This window comes from Hipposideros armiger, unplaced genomic scaffold (genome assembly GCF_001890085.2).
Source record: "Hipposideros armiger isolate ML-2016 unplaced genomic scaffold, ASM189008v1 scaffold_220, whole genome shotgun sequence".
Taxonomy (NCBI): Eukaryota; Metazoa; Chordata; class Mammalia; order Chiroptera; family Hipposideridae; genus Hipposideros; species Hipposideros armiger.
Window position 1 is genome coordinate 853,490 of NW_017731570.1, and position 15,938 is coordinate 869,427.

A 15,938-nucleotide genomic window follows, 5' to 3' on the forward strand; every position below is an offset into this window, starting at 1 on the left:
ATTTAAATAGTCACATGTGGCTAGTGGCTACCATCTTGGATCTTTTCAAAGATTCAGTTTCTTTTTCAGCTTTTTGTTGGATCACTTCTTGTTATGATTATTATTGATGTTTTCCATTTTATTGACTTATGCCTTCAACTTTCACACAACATTCCCTTCCTTTTACTTTGTTTACTCTGTGTTTATGAAGACCAGTCATTGGTTAAGAAACAGTCTCCTGCATGGTTCTAACAAGGCCCGAATCCCTTCTTCCTTGGATTCAAGTCTCAAAGGCTTAGTCGGAAAGGGCCGTGAAAATAATTGAACAGAGAAGATGGAAAGCTAAAGGCCTCCCAGATGAAAGCCAAGCCAGAAACCTGGCTGTTAAGAATATTTTCTCTCCTCCAGAAAAAGAATTAGTTGAATCCAATGTGACACTGAAAGGAAAATCAAAATGCTTGAAGAGCAGGTTGTGGACTTGAACTCCCATGTAACTGTATTCCTCCTTGGGACTCAAGGCTCTGACACTTGATACTTTGAAGAGAGGGTCCTGCCAGCCCTGCTGAAATTTGGACACCATAGGCCTTTTTTATATGGGGAATTTTTAATATAAACGGAGTTGAGAACCAGGAACTTCGCTATCCAGGGATTTCTGCCACTTGGGACTAAGAAGTAGGGATGGAAGCAATAGGAAAAAGAAGCAGATGAACTACTTACTGTAAAGGGACAAAAAAGAAATCCCCTCTTGCCTGGAGGGAGTCAGCCTCCAGGCTTGAAGATGAGAACCACCCTCCATTAAAGCAAGAATTCATTACACTCTCAGTCCCCCAGGCCTTGCTGTACTTTGAGCCAACATGCAATATATAATATGAAGCTCTGTATCAGAAGAGATGCCAGGGCAGTGGGGTGATGGGGAGGCCGCGGCTCCCAGAGACGATCAGAAGCCACTGAGCAATGAACTCTGGAAGGGTTAGTCTGTTTCTGCTTTGATGCCTGGGGTGGCGAGGGAGGGGAGAGGTTTACTCCAAAAGGGACTCTAAAATGTCAGAAATACAGGGAATGAACCTGACACGTATTGAAACTTACGGGGACTTGGAGAGCACTTCAAGTCAAGTTAGCTTTTGATTTTGAGTTTTCCTGGTGATTTTACTAGAGTAATTCAAAGCTTCTTATAATATTCCTTGCTTCTTGCTATTTTTGGATTGTATTCTAAATGGCCAAAGATTCTAAGCACTTACATTATGTAATTATACCCAGAAAGCTAAGGACTCAAGTATTAGCTATTCCACGATAATTTATCTCACTAAACAACCAGTCACAGAGCCAGGTACCATGGCAGGGCTGGGCTCACAACGGTAAACCATGTAGATAAAAGTACTTCTCATGAATGGATATTCTACTGAAGATAAGCAGACATGTTCACAAATAAATAACAATTCATATGGTGACACGTGCTATCAAAAGCACAAAACACGGGGATGTGATGGGGAGGGTCTGCAGGGCAGGGGAAGAACTTCAGATAGTGGAGTCAGGGAAAGACACTTCTGGCAGTAACAGCTAAGCTGAGACCTACATGATTAGGAGCTAGTCTTGCAAAAATGGAGGGGAGTGGGTTCCAGGCACAGGCGACAGTAGGCGCAGAGGTGGGAATAAGCTTGATATGTTGGAGGACAGAAAGCAAGCCAGGGTTCCAGGAATGAGTGAACCAGGGCACGGTGATAGAAGGGGTAGCAGAGGGACACAGGGGCCATACAAGATGGGGCACTTGAGAGTCAGGGTGAGGGCTTTGGTTAATTAAGGGTTCGTGAAATATTTGAGTCCATTCTCCTAAAGTATATTGTCAGCTAAGACAGTTTTCACGCTTCCTTAGTGACTTTCAAAGCATAGTAGCCCTCGATTTGGGCAAGTTTTCCTCACAGAAAGGGCAGATTACATTAGTGGTTTTCACTCAATGAGTTGGGCAAGAAACCAAGTTCTTCCAAGAACTCCCCATGTGTCTCTGACCATCAAAGACACTACTATAGGGGCTTCACAGAGCTCAGGGGCCTCCCTGGCGGGCACATAGTCAACTTGAGTAGGCCCAAAGCCCTTGGCAAGCATCCCTGCTTCCGCCTCTGGGCTTTACACAAAAATTTTTCCCCCCCTCTGCCACTGGGAAAAGTACATAAAAATAGGTGTGCCACATGAGAATTAAACAGAGAGTAAATGTCCAGGGCAGCTGGGCTGTGATCTAGATAACGCTGGAGAATCTAAGACTGGGAAGTCACGTAACATAAAAATAAGAAAAAAAGAAAGAATCATGGTAGTAATGATCAGTTTGAAAAAGAGAGAGAGAGAGAGAGAGAGAGAGAGAGAGAGATGGAAAGAATTTGGAAGGTAACAACTTCCAGATGGTCTTGGTGGTGAAGATAGCTATATATAGAGAAAGAGGGGCTAATTAGTTCCTGGGCTGAGGCTCCAGTTTCTGTTAAGTGAGTGATTGTCTCGTGGTGGTTTAGTTCAATACTAGGGGACACACACCACATCGCAAGTAAATTAAGTATTTGGGTTTTTGTTTTTTTTCCCAAGCAATGGGAATTGCCCAACCTTAATACAATTAATTAAGACTCAATGAATGTTTAATTTAGTTCTGGTGCTTGTACCAGGGACACAATGGGCTCTTTGTTTTGGTCAAGGCTCCTAAATATTGGACAAAGGGAGACAGACTGAAAGAGAGCAAGGGTTGTCAACAGCTTTTCTCCAAATGCTCAGATGCACAAGTTGGTTTCCAAACGTAACAGCCAATTCAATGAAACCCAAGAGAATGCCCTAGAAAGCGGCTGTGTACCTTCCAGGAGAAAAAGGAAAAAATATTGCCTCACACCTTTGGGTTGGCACCGAAAGTTACAAGCTAGTCTTTCAAACATGCTCTCCAAAACTCTAGCTCTGCCAACTAAATGGACCATCTTTACAGTGCATGCTCAACTAAACGTTCATTTGGTTTCTTCCTGTTTTCGAGTCAGGAGCACATGGCGGTGAAAAGGTTTGAGAAAATGTAGGAGGTAGGAAGAGTGGTTGGAACGTTTCTTCCAAATTACGGTGGCCAAATGGACTGTTCTGGGCTGGCCACCAACCATCACCTAACAGGCGGCTGCACAACCATCTAGGGATTTTTATCACTACTGAATCCACACTATTGGCTCCTGAGAGAATTCCACAAAGAACAACAATAAAAACACGAAAAAGCACTTCTGTTTACTGTGTATCTACTGTGTGTCAGCCCTGTGTGTGGTTCCATGGAGATGATCTCATTCAACTTTTGCAACAATGTTGAGCGGTCAGCATCATCCCCTACGGAACACAAGTGGAAGCTGAAGCTTTGAGATCTTAAGTCCTTTGACCAAGGTCTCACAGTAAATGGAGGAACTGGGATTGCAACCAAGAAAACTTGACCCTGGAGTCTGCCCTAACTCTTGCTCATGCCTGATACTGTGCTAAGTTACTCTCTCAGTGAACTCCCATTGGGTGCATGAGCTAGAGGGATTGCTAAACAGCTGGCTCTCTCTGTGCACACCAGCAGAGGAAGGCTCAACATGTAAGCCAGAGAGCAAATGTGTGCTATATGCCCACTGACATGCTAACTTGCAGAGCTGGCAAGTGGTAAGAACTACCGATGGGTCCATAGCCCAGTGGCTCTGCATCCTAGTCACATTGGACCAGAGAACTAACTGACTGAAGAAGAGAAGTGCATGAGGCTCAAGTCATTTTTTTCATACTGGAATCTGGTCCTGTTCACTCTTAATCTATTGCTGGAAAACTGTCAGGCTCTGGGAGACAGAGTGAGATGGAAAGAAGGAGGCAAGGATTATTGTCCCAAATTCCCATATCTCCATTCTCTTTTTTGGTTTCAGTGAGAGCCCAAGGGGAGGGTGGGGGGAGGCAAAGACATCTGGCTTGGCCATGTGTGAATTATCCCCCACTTCATTCACCTTATGTTATTGGACCTTTAGCAGCCTGAGGTGACTGCCATCTTAACCTAGAACTTTAAGACTGCTCAGAAGACGTTAACTCATCTAAACTACCTTTACGTTATACAATTTAGAGCTGGTAGGACTCTTGGGGATAATTTAGACCAATATCATCTTTCTCCTAATTACCACCAACCTACAGCTAAGATCCTCAGTACCATTCTGTGGAAGGAAGGAAGGAATAGAAAAAAGGAAGTTAGTTAGCTAACTAAGTTTCTAAGAGGTTAAAATAACTTATGAGGGTTCATCAGGCTGATGGCAAAACCAAGAAAGGAACATAAGTTTCTAAATTCCTAGTATGTGGTCTTCCCATTATATCATCCTGCCACTATTTTTTCCCTGAATATCCACAAGTTGTCCATCTGTCCATTCATCCATCCAGTCAAGAGAATCCTTATTGCCTACCATCTGCTAGGCACTGGAAAGTGCAAAGATGAGTAACTCCCCACTTTTGTGGGTTCTAAGAAAAGTAACCAATTCTTGCACTGTGTCTGGCCTAGAGAAGCACTCAATACCTGTTTGCTGCAGAGAAGGTACTCTGTAATAATTGTTGAATGAATGAATAAGCGCATAAACAAACAGAAGTGAGTCCAGCATAATCTGCACTGCTGGGCTTTAAAAACACTAAGTGATAGGGTTGGTGGAGGACTTACTCCTTCACATGGCCTTTCCTAGGGTGTCTTGTGTTAGTTCAGGAGCTAAGATCTCAGGACTTTGGGATCAGAAAGACTTATATTAGAATCTTGCTCTACCACCTACTCATCATATGCCCTTGGACAAGTCAGTACTGTCACTGTCCTCTCTGACTCTTGCTCTGAAAGAGGAAAACGAACAGAACTTCTCTTGTTATGTTGATGGGAAGATTAGAACTTGGTAAAGCAAATGCTCAAGAAATATAAGCAATTCCTACCAGGAGTTCCTATCAGTCTTAACTAAAAGCTTCTCTATTTTATTCATCCATCTATCCATCCATCCATCCATCCATCCATCCATCCATCCATCCATCCATCCCTCTGCACTTCCTATTTGCTAAGCTTTATCTTAATGCTCATAACAACATTATGAATTAGGTACTATTACCTCTCATTTTATAGACAGGAAAAAAGAAGCGAAGAGGATACATGACTTGAAGTTATGTAAATAGAAAGTGGCCAAGCTGGGACTCCCAGGAGAGCATCCTGGCCCCAGAGTCCATGCACGTGGCCATCACGATATGCCTCTTGCCAACACTGGAAGGAGGTTCACTTCCTGTCCCCTGAAAACATGAACGGTCTTTTCACCACTATTCCTGTATGATTCAAAACTCAGGAACAGTAACTCTCGCAAGGTTAATACCTTACACTTAAAAGAAGAATGTGAGCATCACAATGGTCCTGTCAGCCTGGCAAGGCATAGCTCTGAATTCACTTGGCAGAGGAGTGACACGGCTCACAGAAGCGAAGGACACCGAAACACCCGTGGTTAGACGCTCGCCATCTGCAGCTTCTGTGGCACCATCGGGTTGTGACCGTGTGGTTTCCCTGTATGTGACACAGCTGGCTGGGTGGGACTGGAACCTCCATGTGAAGGCAGGGAAATCACAACGTGTCCAGATAACTCGAGTGGCATTTCTCACCTTGGAAGATGTAGTCACTGCCTCGTGTGTCACCTTTGGAGTTCTGTCTTATCTACTCTAAATCTTCATCATCATAATCATATTTATAGTAATAATAACAATAATAGTCTTTAATTTTTAGCTCTATAAACCAGACACTTCACCTATGTCATCTCATTTAACCTTGTAACAACCACATGAGGTAGGTGTTGCTGTCCACATTTTAAAATGGCATACAGAGTTCCCTTTATTTCTCCATCCATCCATCCATCCATCTGCCCAGCCCTACGACATGCCAGGCCTGTGCCAGGCACTGGGGCTGTGAAGACGAGCAAAACCAACTAAACTCCACAAGTAGTGGCAACATGACAGCAGGTATGAGGAGTAGGAAGGGGACACCATGGGCTGTGAAAGCACAAAGCTCTGTGACCTTCTCATGACAATAATTTTATAAATCACACACCGACAAAAAGGGATCAGGAATACATCAACCTTTTAAAATTATTTTATCAGCCACACCATATCTACATATACTTGAAAAACAGTCAACTATACTATATTGTTTATTTATCAACCCAGTGGACAGATTGGCACATTTGGGGATTTTATAAAATAAATCCACATCTCTTGCCCACAGGTTCTGAAAAGGTAGGAACGATTGGCTGGCATATGTGTCTCCCTCTGCTGGGCTGTGAGCTCCTTAGGGGCTGCTCCTTGTTTCAGTGCCTAGAATATAATAAGTGTTTAACATGTGTCGACACAGCAGATACATCCATGGACACTCAGTAGCCTTTCATTCATTCAACAAATATTTGAGTACCTACTATGTGCCACGCGCTGGTCTGGAACCTGGGAGGGACTGCAGAAGTGAAAAAATGGGTGAAGTATCTGCCCTTTTAGAGCTCACATTCTACTGAGTTCAGGGAGAATTAATGCATTTCTCTTTTGACCCTTCAGGGAAAAGCAAAACTAAACCTTCAAGGATTTTGTTCTTGATTATTTTTAATCAACACAAAGATGACTCAGATGTACATGTTTCCCATCTCCTTTCCTTTCTGGCTACAGGCCTCATCACAAAATATTCCCTGCCTGGAGGTCAGGGGTCTCAGATGGACAGGGCGAAAGGCTCTGCCCTCCTCCCACATGGCTTGGGAGAGGCTCCATTTGTGTTCCAGGGCCAGGGACCTGCCACTCTAAAGGAGCCTCTTCAGATGCGGTCAGCCTGTCAGTGCTTATCAGATGCAGTCGAGATCTCTGCATTAGGCCAGCTTTGCACAAAAGGTTCTGTCCCCTCCCCTTCCCAGGTATATGGTTTTGACAGGGATCTGAACGGGTGGTTAGGAATTCAGGCCATGGAATGCTCCAGACATGAAGACGGTTTATATGACTCTGCTCATGCCATAAGTAACAGACAAAAGTTGAGGTCATTTATTTTATTTAAATATTACATTTTATGGATCCATGCATTCTCCCAGGATACCCAACCCACAGGCTGCCTTGAGGCTACTTGGGATGCATGTGCACCATACATCCACGCTCCTACCATTTATTGGGACCAGCTTGCTTCATTTCTACGATCCTGCCTGAGACCTACCTATTAAATACTGTCAGCCCTGGCTGTAACATAATCCTGGCTGAGATTCACATGCAAGATGTAATCTTGACAAGCCATTTGGAATCTCTTCTGAAAAAAATGTAAAAGCCAGCATTCTTCCAGAGGAATGAATCAGTCTGATAAAAATGTCTACAGGGGAAGCCTAATCAGTCCACATGAGAACTTGTCAGTAGAACCTCTACTTGGACTGTAAGATTAAACCATCTTCATAAATTGTTATTAGAGGGAAGCATGGTCCATTCAGCTAAAATGCTCCTCTCCGATTTCCAGTTAGAAACTCTGGTTTGCATTTCTCGGATGGAAACACTGGCAAAAGCCATGTCTAGAATGAGCATCAGAACCAAAATCTCACTTTTGCTCACTGCTGACAGCTCATTTTTAACCTGTTAAAGCGAGACGGCAGCTCTTCTCTTTCCTTAGGCTGTTTGGCAGTTCTGAAACGGAAACCCTGCCTCACTTGATTATTTCTGGTGTTTTTTTTAAAACATCCTTTTTTGACCTCTTATCCAAATAATCACCCACTGATTATTGTAAAGGTACACTACTATTTAGAAAATCCTGCAAGATCTCGCTCAGGTTGGAACAGGAAATGCTTTATGTCATTTTAATGTTTATCAACATTTGTGGTGAAATCATGTCATTACAAGGGAAAACATTTTCAGATGATTTTTTGATATCGTCTAAAGCAATTAGCGTGTGAGTTCAGGACAACACATGATGAAGAACCATCTCAACGGAGGCTTTGCCAAGTAAGTAGCAATTTCATTCACCCATCACATTAAATTGTGAGAGTTTCCATCAAAGATTTTTAAAATGAATTCTTTTCAACATTTGTATCTTTCTTCCCTTCTCACAGTAATTCATACCAACGGGGAGAACAAGAACAAATGCGATTCTAGTCCTGGTTCTGCCGCTTGCTGACTGAATGACCTTGGGGAAGCCACTCAGCCTCCCTCAGCTTTCATCTCACCATGTGCAGAATGGGATAACATCGTTGGCTCACACAGCTGTTACAAGGACTGAATACAGCACCTGGGACACTTTGTGGGCCAAGCACAATGCATAGAGCACCTTACACAGTGGATAATTACTTGTTCAATGAATAGATCAGTGAACGACTATATTCCTACCCACACTATAATGTTCTAAATCAGCAGTCGGCAAACTTTTCCTACAAAGGGCCAAAGAATACATACTTTAGGCTTTGTGGGCCATATGGTCTCTGTCACAACTACCGAACTCTGTGTCCTAGCACGAAATGAGCCACAGACAAGAAACGAATGATTGTGTCTATGTGGCAATAAAACTTTATTTGCAAAGACAGGAAGGGGCCTGGATTTGGCCTGCAAGTCAGAGTCTGCAGACCCATGATCTAAAAAGGCCTAGCCTGCTAACGACAAACCAGACTCACTCTCAAAGTAAGTGCTCAGTCATGACTTACAAGCCCAGTGCTAACACTGGGCTCAAATATTTCAAAGGGAAACCAGGAGGCAGTGAGAAACCAGTCCCTCCCAGCTGCACTCCAACCATTTCCTGTGTCCTGTCACACTTTTCCCAACATTGTCAGGAGCCCTCGTGGTCTCACAGGTATGCTGGGGCCCTTCCAGCCATCCGGGGATTCACCATCCTATAAACCAACCTGTTTCACCCAATTTCTCCTTGGGACCAGGCCTATCATGACGCCCTGGCAGATGGAAGGCTCTCCTGGAGTTCATCCCTTCTTTTCCTACTCAAACCAAGGACAACCCTCTTTTGTCCAAACTCCTCTGAGACAGAGACGGGAACCCAGGTAAATAAATGAAAATGCTACTCCTTCCACACTCCTTTTAACTCAGGAATATAGAGTCATTCTGAGACTGATGGAAAGGCATGGGCCAGACACGCTCAATGGATGGGTTGGGGCTTTTTTGAGGTAACAATTCTATGTACTGAGCGCCTACTGTTCCAGTCACTGCCAAAAGCATAGAAGACTTGCCCAAAGACACAGCCTGGAACAGGGACTGGCACCCAAGCTGTTCTAACCCAGGACTGACCAACTTCAAAGCCCAAGTTAGGAGAAACCAGTCTCTGCTCCTGGGTACAAATGGAGCTCTAATCCATTGCATACTCACTGGAGCCAGGCTTTCAAAGTCAGTACAATTTGCAAGGATTTTACTTACTGATGCGTTCACTTGTGTTTTGCCATCTCCCCACTGGTCTATAAATTCAGAAGAAACTCATCTGTATGCCTAGCATAGTCCTTGGTACATTGTAGGTGCTTATCACATATTTGTAGCATTAGTTAAGAAAGAATAGCAATGAGGATGTTAGATAGCAGTAACTGTCTGGGAGTCAGGCCCTGGGCTAAGAATTTGACGTGCATTATCTGAACAACCCCTCCAGCTCCACAAGTTAGTTACTGTTATTTTTCCCATTTTATTGATGATGAAACTAAGGTTCTGAAAGGTTAATCCTTTTAGCCCAAGGTCGGAAAGCTAACAAATGGCAGAAGCGATAACTGAGCCCAGTTCTGTGAGGCTCTTAACCCGGATTCCTCCTCCTCCGTCCAGTGCCCCCCACACAATGAATGCCCTTGTCCCAGCCCAGACAGTGAGCCCGCTGGCCCAGGGCCCTGTTTCTTCCACAACAAATCATCTTTTTTCTTTCTCCCTGACCATGTTTGTTTCTAGCGTCTGGAAATTGCCCTCACCTATAAAATCAGGATAATTTTCCATTGTCAACACACATCGCAACCTCCTCCATGGGGTTTTGGTGAGAACTAACTTCTTTTGCAGCCATTAATTAAGCTGTTAAAAGTACAAGTAGCCTTTTCTCCATTTTTACATGGCTTCCCAAATGGTTAATGCTGATTTCTTTCTTGGTGCAAACACAAGGAGCTCATAACTTTTCAATGGATTATGAAAGTTATTCCCCCAGGGGCTCAGCATGGCAGTCATCACTGGGCATAGCTTTGACATGACGTCAGGGAATTCAGTCCTTCCAGCGCTAATGGTGGTTCTTAATAATATTATTGGAATTATTACTACCTTCAATTAAAAGGCTGGCTATGAATGATTTACTACTTCAGAGAGATTCCCCAAAGAATCACGTTAGAGTTTGCTGTCTTTTCGCCAAAGGGCACCATAAGAACAGGAACCAGAGTCCTAGCCCATCCCCCACATAAATACATTAATTAATAAATGCGCAGCATTCAAATATTTTATGATTTTGGCTGACTACCAGGTTTTAAATTGACTTCCTTAAAAGTGGATAGGGCTGGCTAATCACTACCACTTTGTTTTGAAAACTAAAAGGAAATCAGGAAAACTTTAAATTTTTTCTTCAGTTTTACTCACCAAACAACATTACAGTATTAACAGTGCAGCTGTGGCCACCACCTTCCTCTTGCAGGAGGCAGGGAGACACAGGAGTTGGGTTCAAAGACAACAGGATGAATGGTCCCTGGTGGAAGCACTGCCTATGACATCTCCCTTTACACTATCTGTGGGCTGAGAACAGCCTGAAGAAAGAATTTCGAAGCCAGGTGAGTGGTTCATTGGATTCAGGGTAAGTGAACTTGTCTGACTCTGCAAATGAACTTAGAGTGGGAGGTAGTTCTTAATGAAAAAACTGGATCCAAAGAGGGCTTTGGCTGTACCCAGAAGCTGATGCTCAGACAGCATGGGAATATGTCACCCACCTCCAGGGCGACGAGGCCCAGGTGCCAGGACACCATCTTCATCTTCGGAAGTAGAGTTAGCACATCCCCAGACCAACCGACAGAGAAGAGATCTCAAGAGTATGGGGACTCAGGTGCAGAATTTCACTGGAGGGATCTCTGAGGCTAGGAAAGGTGGTGAATTCATACCCAGGAGAGCAGGGAAGCTAGGGTACCCACAGAAGGGAGAGAAAGTGTGAGCTGAGGTCCAAGAGGAAGAATATGCTGGGATGCAATATCTGGTCCATAACAAACCCTTAAACACTTGTTGGACTAATGAACAAACGAATGAATGACTAGGAGAGACCAAACATCCTGCTTGGCCCAAAAGCTCGGTCAACTTAAATGAACATCAGCCAAAAGGGTGATCTGTGTGCAGCGCTTAGGCTAATTTTGACACATATTCAACAATATGCTTCCTTGCTTTGAACCCGACCAAACCCAAGCCAATCAAGTTGCATACATTTATGGTACTTTTGTTTCTGTGGGGTGTGTTTAATTTTTGTTTCTAATAAAATTATTTAACCTTTTGGGTTGCTCATGAGTTTATCAAGGGCAGGGAGAGATGTCTTTACACTTAGATCAGGCTGAGAGAGATGAGGTGGGACATCCCTCTGATGAGGGATGAGAGGCCCAGAGGGCTGGAGCCCCAGGAAGAGCCATGTCCCACTGGGAGGAAGCGGCCTTAGGAGGCTGCCTGGGAAGTCCTGTGCTGCCTGGTATTAAAAGATGCCATGATACATGGGGCCCCTGGCTGCATTTTACCTCCCTGGGAGTAGAGATCTGTGGCTGTGTTAGAGCAGCCAAGCCCCGGCCTCCATTCTTTGTTTGCCTCCTCCGTGACTAACTTAGCCTTCCTCCTTCCTTGACAGTCCTGTCCTTGTCCAGCTGTCTTTGTTAAGGAATGAGATTCCTGGTTTTTCCAACAAGGCTCCCGTTCCAGAAGTGGCCTTGCGGCCTGATTCTGCCCAAGTTTCTGTCTGTTCTTGACACATATTATTGCGTTCTCTGTCGTATCTTTCTAAAATCCTCCCTTACCTACAGCCCTGGAAGGAGAAACCTCACAAACAGCTTGATCTGCCCTAACTTGCTCGAGTTGACTGTACCAAGTAAAGTCTCCCGCTCCCGGCAAATAGGAATCTGGCCAGTGACCTGTAGCTTGTGGCCCAGTTCTGAGGTTGACCAATGAGCTTCCTCCTCTAGGGATTGAGAAAGAGGGATTCCAGGAGGCTGAGTCAGTCCATGAAAAGGCTGTGGGGGCATGCGGGCTGTGGCCAGAGTATAATGAAGGTAGAGGAAGTTGGATGAGAGGAGAGAGAACACAGGAGGAATGGAAGACAAACATGCAGACTTCCCACTCTCTAGATCCAGTCCTGGGCAGCTCAGCTCTGCTTCCAGTCTTTAACTCTGTGACAGTCCCCCCTGCAGGTTTTCAACAAACCCCCTGCAGCACATGCTCTTGTCACTAGCTCATCCTTCAGGATAGTTTCTTTTTGTAGCAGTAACTTGATTTGTTTCCTTCAGAGAATCACCCTTTGCTCATTGTCAGACCCTGGGCCTAAACCAATCAAAATATCCTGTTTCTGAGCCACACAGTGATTGGTTCATGGATGGGAACATGGTAAAAGCTGGTATGATGAGTTTCACCTGGGGACTTTGGCTGGAACTATAAAGAGAGTGAGCCTTCATGCTTCTGGCCTATCTATATTATTAAATAAATATTGGGTTGTCGGAAAAGTCATGACGCATTTTTGCAACGAAAACCAGAAAAAATATATCATGACTTTTCCGACAACCCAATATCTGGGGAGGTCAACAGCTGTTTTTCTATCTTATGGCGAATCTTTTGGTAGAATTCTCCTTAAGAATGAAATATCTTTAGGGGAAAGCAAAGCCAAGAGAAGGTGAGAGACAGAGTCCTAATGATATTTTTTTATCCCCTGGATCCAGCCACACCTGATACCATTACACCCGACTTCCCAGTTATACAAGCCAACATATCTTCCCTTTAAAAAATAGTTTGAATTGAATACTATATATTCCTTTTGGATTCAGATAGCCTGGGTAGGTCATTATTCTTTGCAGCACAGAAACCTTCCCTCTCAATCCTGTCCCATTTTCCCTACCTTGTCAGGAAAAGGTGGTAAAAGATGAGCAGAAATTTCTACCTTCAATTATCTTGGTGCTTTTGTAAGCTCCATATTCTCCAATTAGCTATCTTTTCCACCCATCTTGCTATTTCTTTAAGTTTTTCAGTTTGATTCAAGTAGTCTTAAATGTCTTCTGAGAGCATAAGAGGATCACGAGGGATATTTTATGGTGAAGAATAAAAGTGTTGCCCACACCCAAATTCCATTGGCCAGAACCCAGTTGCATTTTGGGGAAATGTAGTCTTCCCTTAGACCCATGAAAGGGAAACAGCACTGGTGAGTAGATAGTTTCTGCTGCACTAAAACACTATTGGCCCATAGTAGGCACTCAATGTTTGTTGAACGAGTAAACAATGAGGAACATGTAGAGTTGGGGTTTGTGGGTAATTCAGAGATTCCTTCTTACACTATCAGGTAAAGAGGAAAACAGTGGAACCTGAACAGCCATATTCCATCATCATTCATGGGTGAGCACTTTCCCTCTCCTAGGAGCCTGCTAAGTTCCATCTCTCTACACATTCACCCCAAATTTCCTCTCTGGCTCTCATGCCTTCTTCAGAGCAGAAGTTTAATTGATTAATTTTGTTTTCTACCCTGATATTTTCTCTCCATGTAATTATACTCTACCATTCCCATACCACCCCAAAGTGTGTCAAATATCCCATTAGGTGGGATGAAGAAGGGAGAGAAGAGGAGGCGTTTGCTTGTGAAATTCACATTGCATATGGATTTAGAAGTGTTTTACTCTCAAGACTCAGTGGTCCAGAAATAGATGAGGATCAATATTTTCCTTGACTGGAAAAAAAAGGATAATTTTACACTGAAAGTCACATATATACAGGTGTATGGATGCCTCTATTTGCCTGCAGAGTAAATAATGATGAAGTCTTGTTACTGCTTTATTTACATGGGCTTATATTTCCATGAGCATTTATAGCATAGAAATTTACTCTTAGGCATTTCAGAGGGAGTGGCTGTTCAGCTGCACGAAGTTTTTGTGCAGCACTGGTCTACCTGCGCTCAAGGGTGGGGCTCTGCAAGCATGTCCTTCTGACACTATTATGGTTGGTCAGCAAGTGCACACATTAAGCAAGAGGTTGTTTTTGTCACAGGTACAAGGCAGGTGCAAGTTTTTTGGCTATTCTGTCCCATCTACGGGTGTGTTTCAGTCATAGGTTAAGCCTTTAAGCCTTTTATTTTTATTTAATAATAATGTATTTTTCCCAAAGTGAACCTTATTTTCAAAGAATGTCTTCTTATAAAGTTAAATTTTTCATTTCTCCTTAAATTTTTGTTAGATCAACACAGAGATCAAAATTACGTGTATATTTGTACAATAAACTATTTTAAAACAGGATCAAGGTGTCTTGTTTAAAGGAGTATTACAAGAAAGATATCAGAGTATGATCAAGGTAAAAAATGAGATGAGCAATCATAGACTTGGAATGCAACTTTTTCTTCTTTTTTAAATAAAAAGCTGGGCTAACATTTCCTTGAATGCTTCCTTGACATTGATATTTCCTTGATGATTGAAAAGATTTTTCAAAATCTTATTTTGCCTTGAAGCAATTATTATGAGAATCAATTATCACCATGTGGATATAAAATTCTAAAAAAATACAACGTTAGGAAAAAAGGGAGTCTCTAATGCCTCTTCTAGGGTATGATTCTGTTTTTGATGTACCTGCAACTCTATCACCAAGTTGAATTTTACCAGACTTGGAGGAATTTGCAGGCGTATTCCTTATTAGTGCTGCCATCTTGGGCAAGTGACTCAACCTCTCTGTGTTTCTTCATCTGTAAAATGAGGATAACTAGAATTCCTACCTCATAGGGGTGTTGTGAAAGTTACACAAGTCAATACACATCAGATTCTTAATAGAGTTTCTGGCACAGCGTCAACTTAATTGCTCTGATTATTTTCTCATTACTTTTCAACATATTACTGGACAAGGGTATCTTTGTAGAAATCTGTGGCTCCCATTGTAGTAAAATCAGACTTCAGGCAGCATCTAATGTCGAAGATAAAATATTTAGAAAAAACTAAGTATTAAATTTTAAATAAAATTGAGACTGAATTATTAATGCAAAGCAATTTTCACTATAAATATTAGGCCTCCTGGTTTCAAGGTACGTGGAAAAAATCATGAGAGCCAAACTCACTAATGCCCTCCAGATTTTGGGGTGCAAGGGTGGGCTCAAAAGCAACTGCGGACATATAATGATAAAGAGGCCTTTGTGGACAGGATGAAGGAGGTCAGAGAGATGCCAAAAGTAGGGTGGGGTGCGAGAGAGCAGCCCGGCCCCACGTGCAGGCTCAGGGCCCAGGCAACCTGAGTTAGAGCATCAGTGAGCTGCCAACAGGTTGGTTGATCTTGGCAAGTCCTTTAAGTCCCAGTACCTCCATTTTGCCATCTATAAAATGAGAATAATAATACCTCCTCTTTCTTCAGTCTAAAATGAATAAAAGAGAATATAGAGTGCTTCAAACCTTAATAGTTAAAATGAATAATTGTTCTACAACAAACCTGGATTTCTTGTGTAATAAGGAAAGACTTCGTAAAAGCTACTTATTAAGAAAAAAAGTTAGTGTAGTTATGTGAAGACATAGATTTGACCTGATGTTTCAGGAAAAGTGAGGACTTATGCTTTAGAAAATCCCAGTGTTTGAAACACAAGACCAGGCACTTATTATGACCTTCAATGAGTTAACTAATTTTTCTCAAGGCTGTTTTTCCATATGTTAAAACTACGACAATATCACATGCCTCATAGGATCACTGTCAGCAACAAAAAATGATAAAAATACATAAAGTCCTCTGGCACTTAGTAGGTACTTTGTGTGTATAGTGTATGTGTGTGTGTGTGTGTGTGAGTGTGTGTGTGTGTGTGTGTG

General features: G+C 42.9%; 1 protein-coding gene and 1 long non-coding RNA gene across 16 annotated transcripts in view; one reads left to right on the forward strand and one right to left on the reverse strand.

Annotated features, from left to right (window-relative positions):
• ERC2 (ELKS/RAB6-interacting/CAST family member 2) overlaps positions 1-15,938 on the reverse strand; it is a 974,141-nt gene that overhangs the window by 126,566 nt on the left and 831,637 nt on the right. The gene's annotated exons all lie outside the window — the stretch shown is intronic.
• Positions 1-15,938, forward strand: part of LOC109389089 (uncharacterized) — a 26,484-nt gene that overhangs the window by 6,393 nt on the left and 4,153 nt on the right. The window contains exons 2-3 of the long non-coding RNA XR_002125345.1: positions 8,052-8,984; positions 10,586-10,718. This is a non-coding gene — a long non-coding RNA (uncharacterized LOC109389089). The remainder of the gene's footprint in view (positions 1-8,051; positions 8,985-10,585; positions 10,719-15,938) is intronic.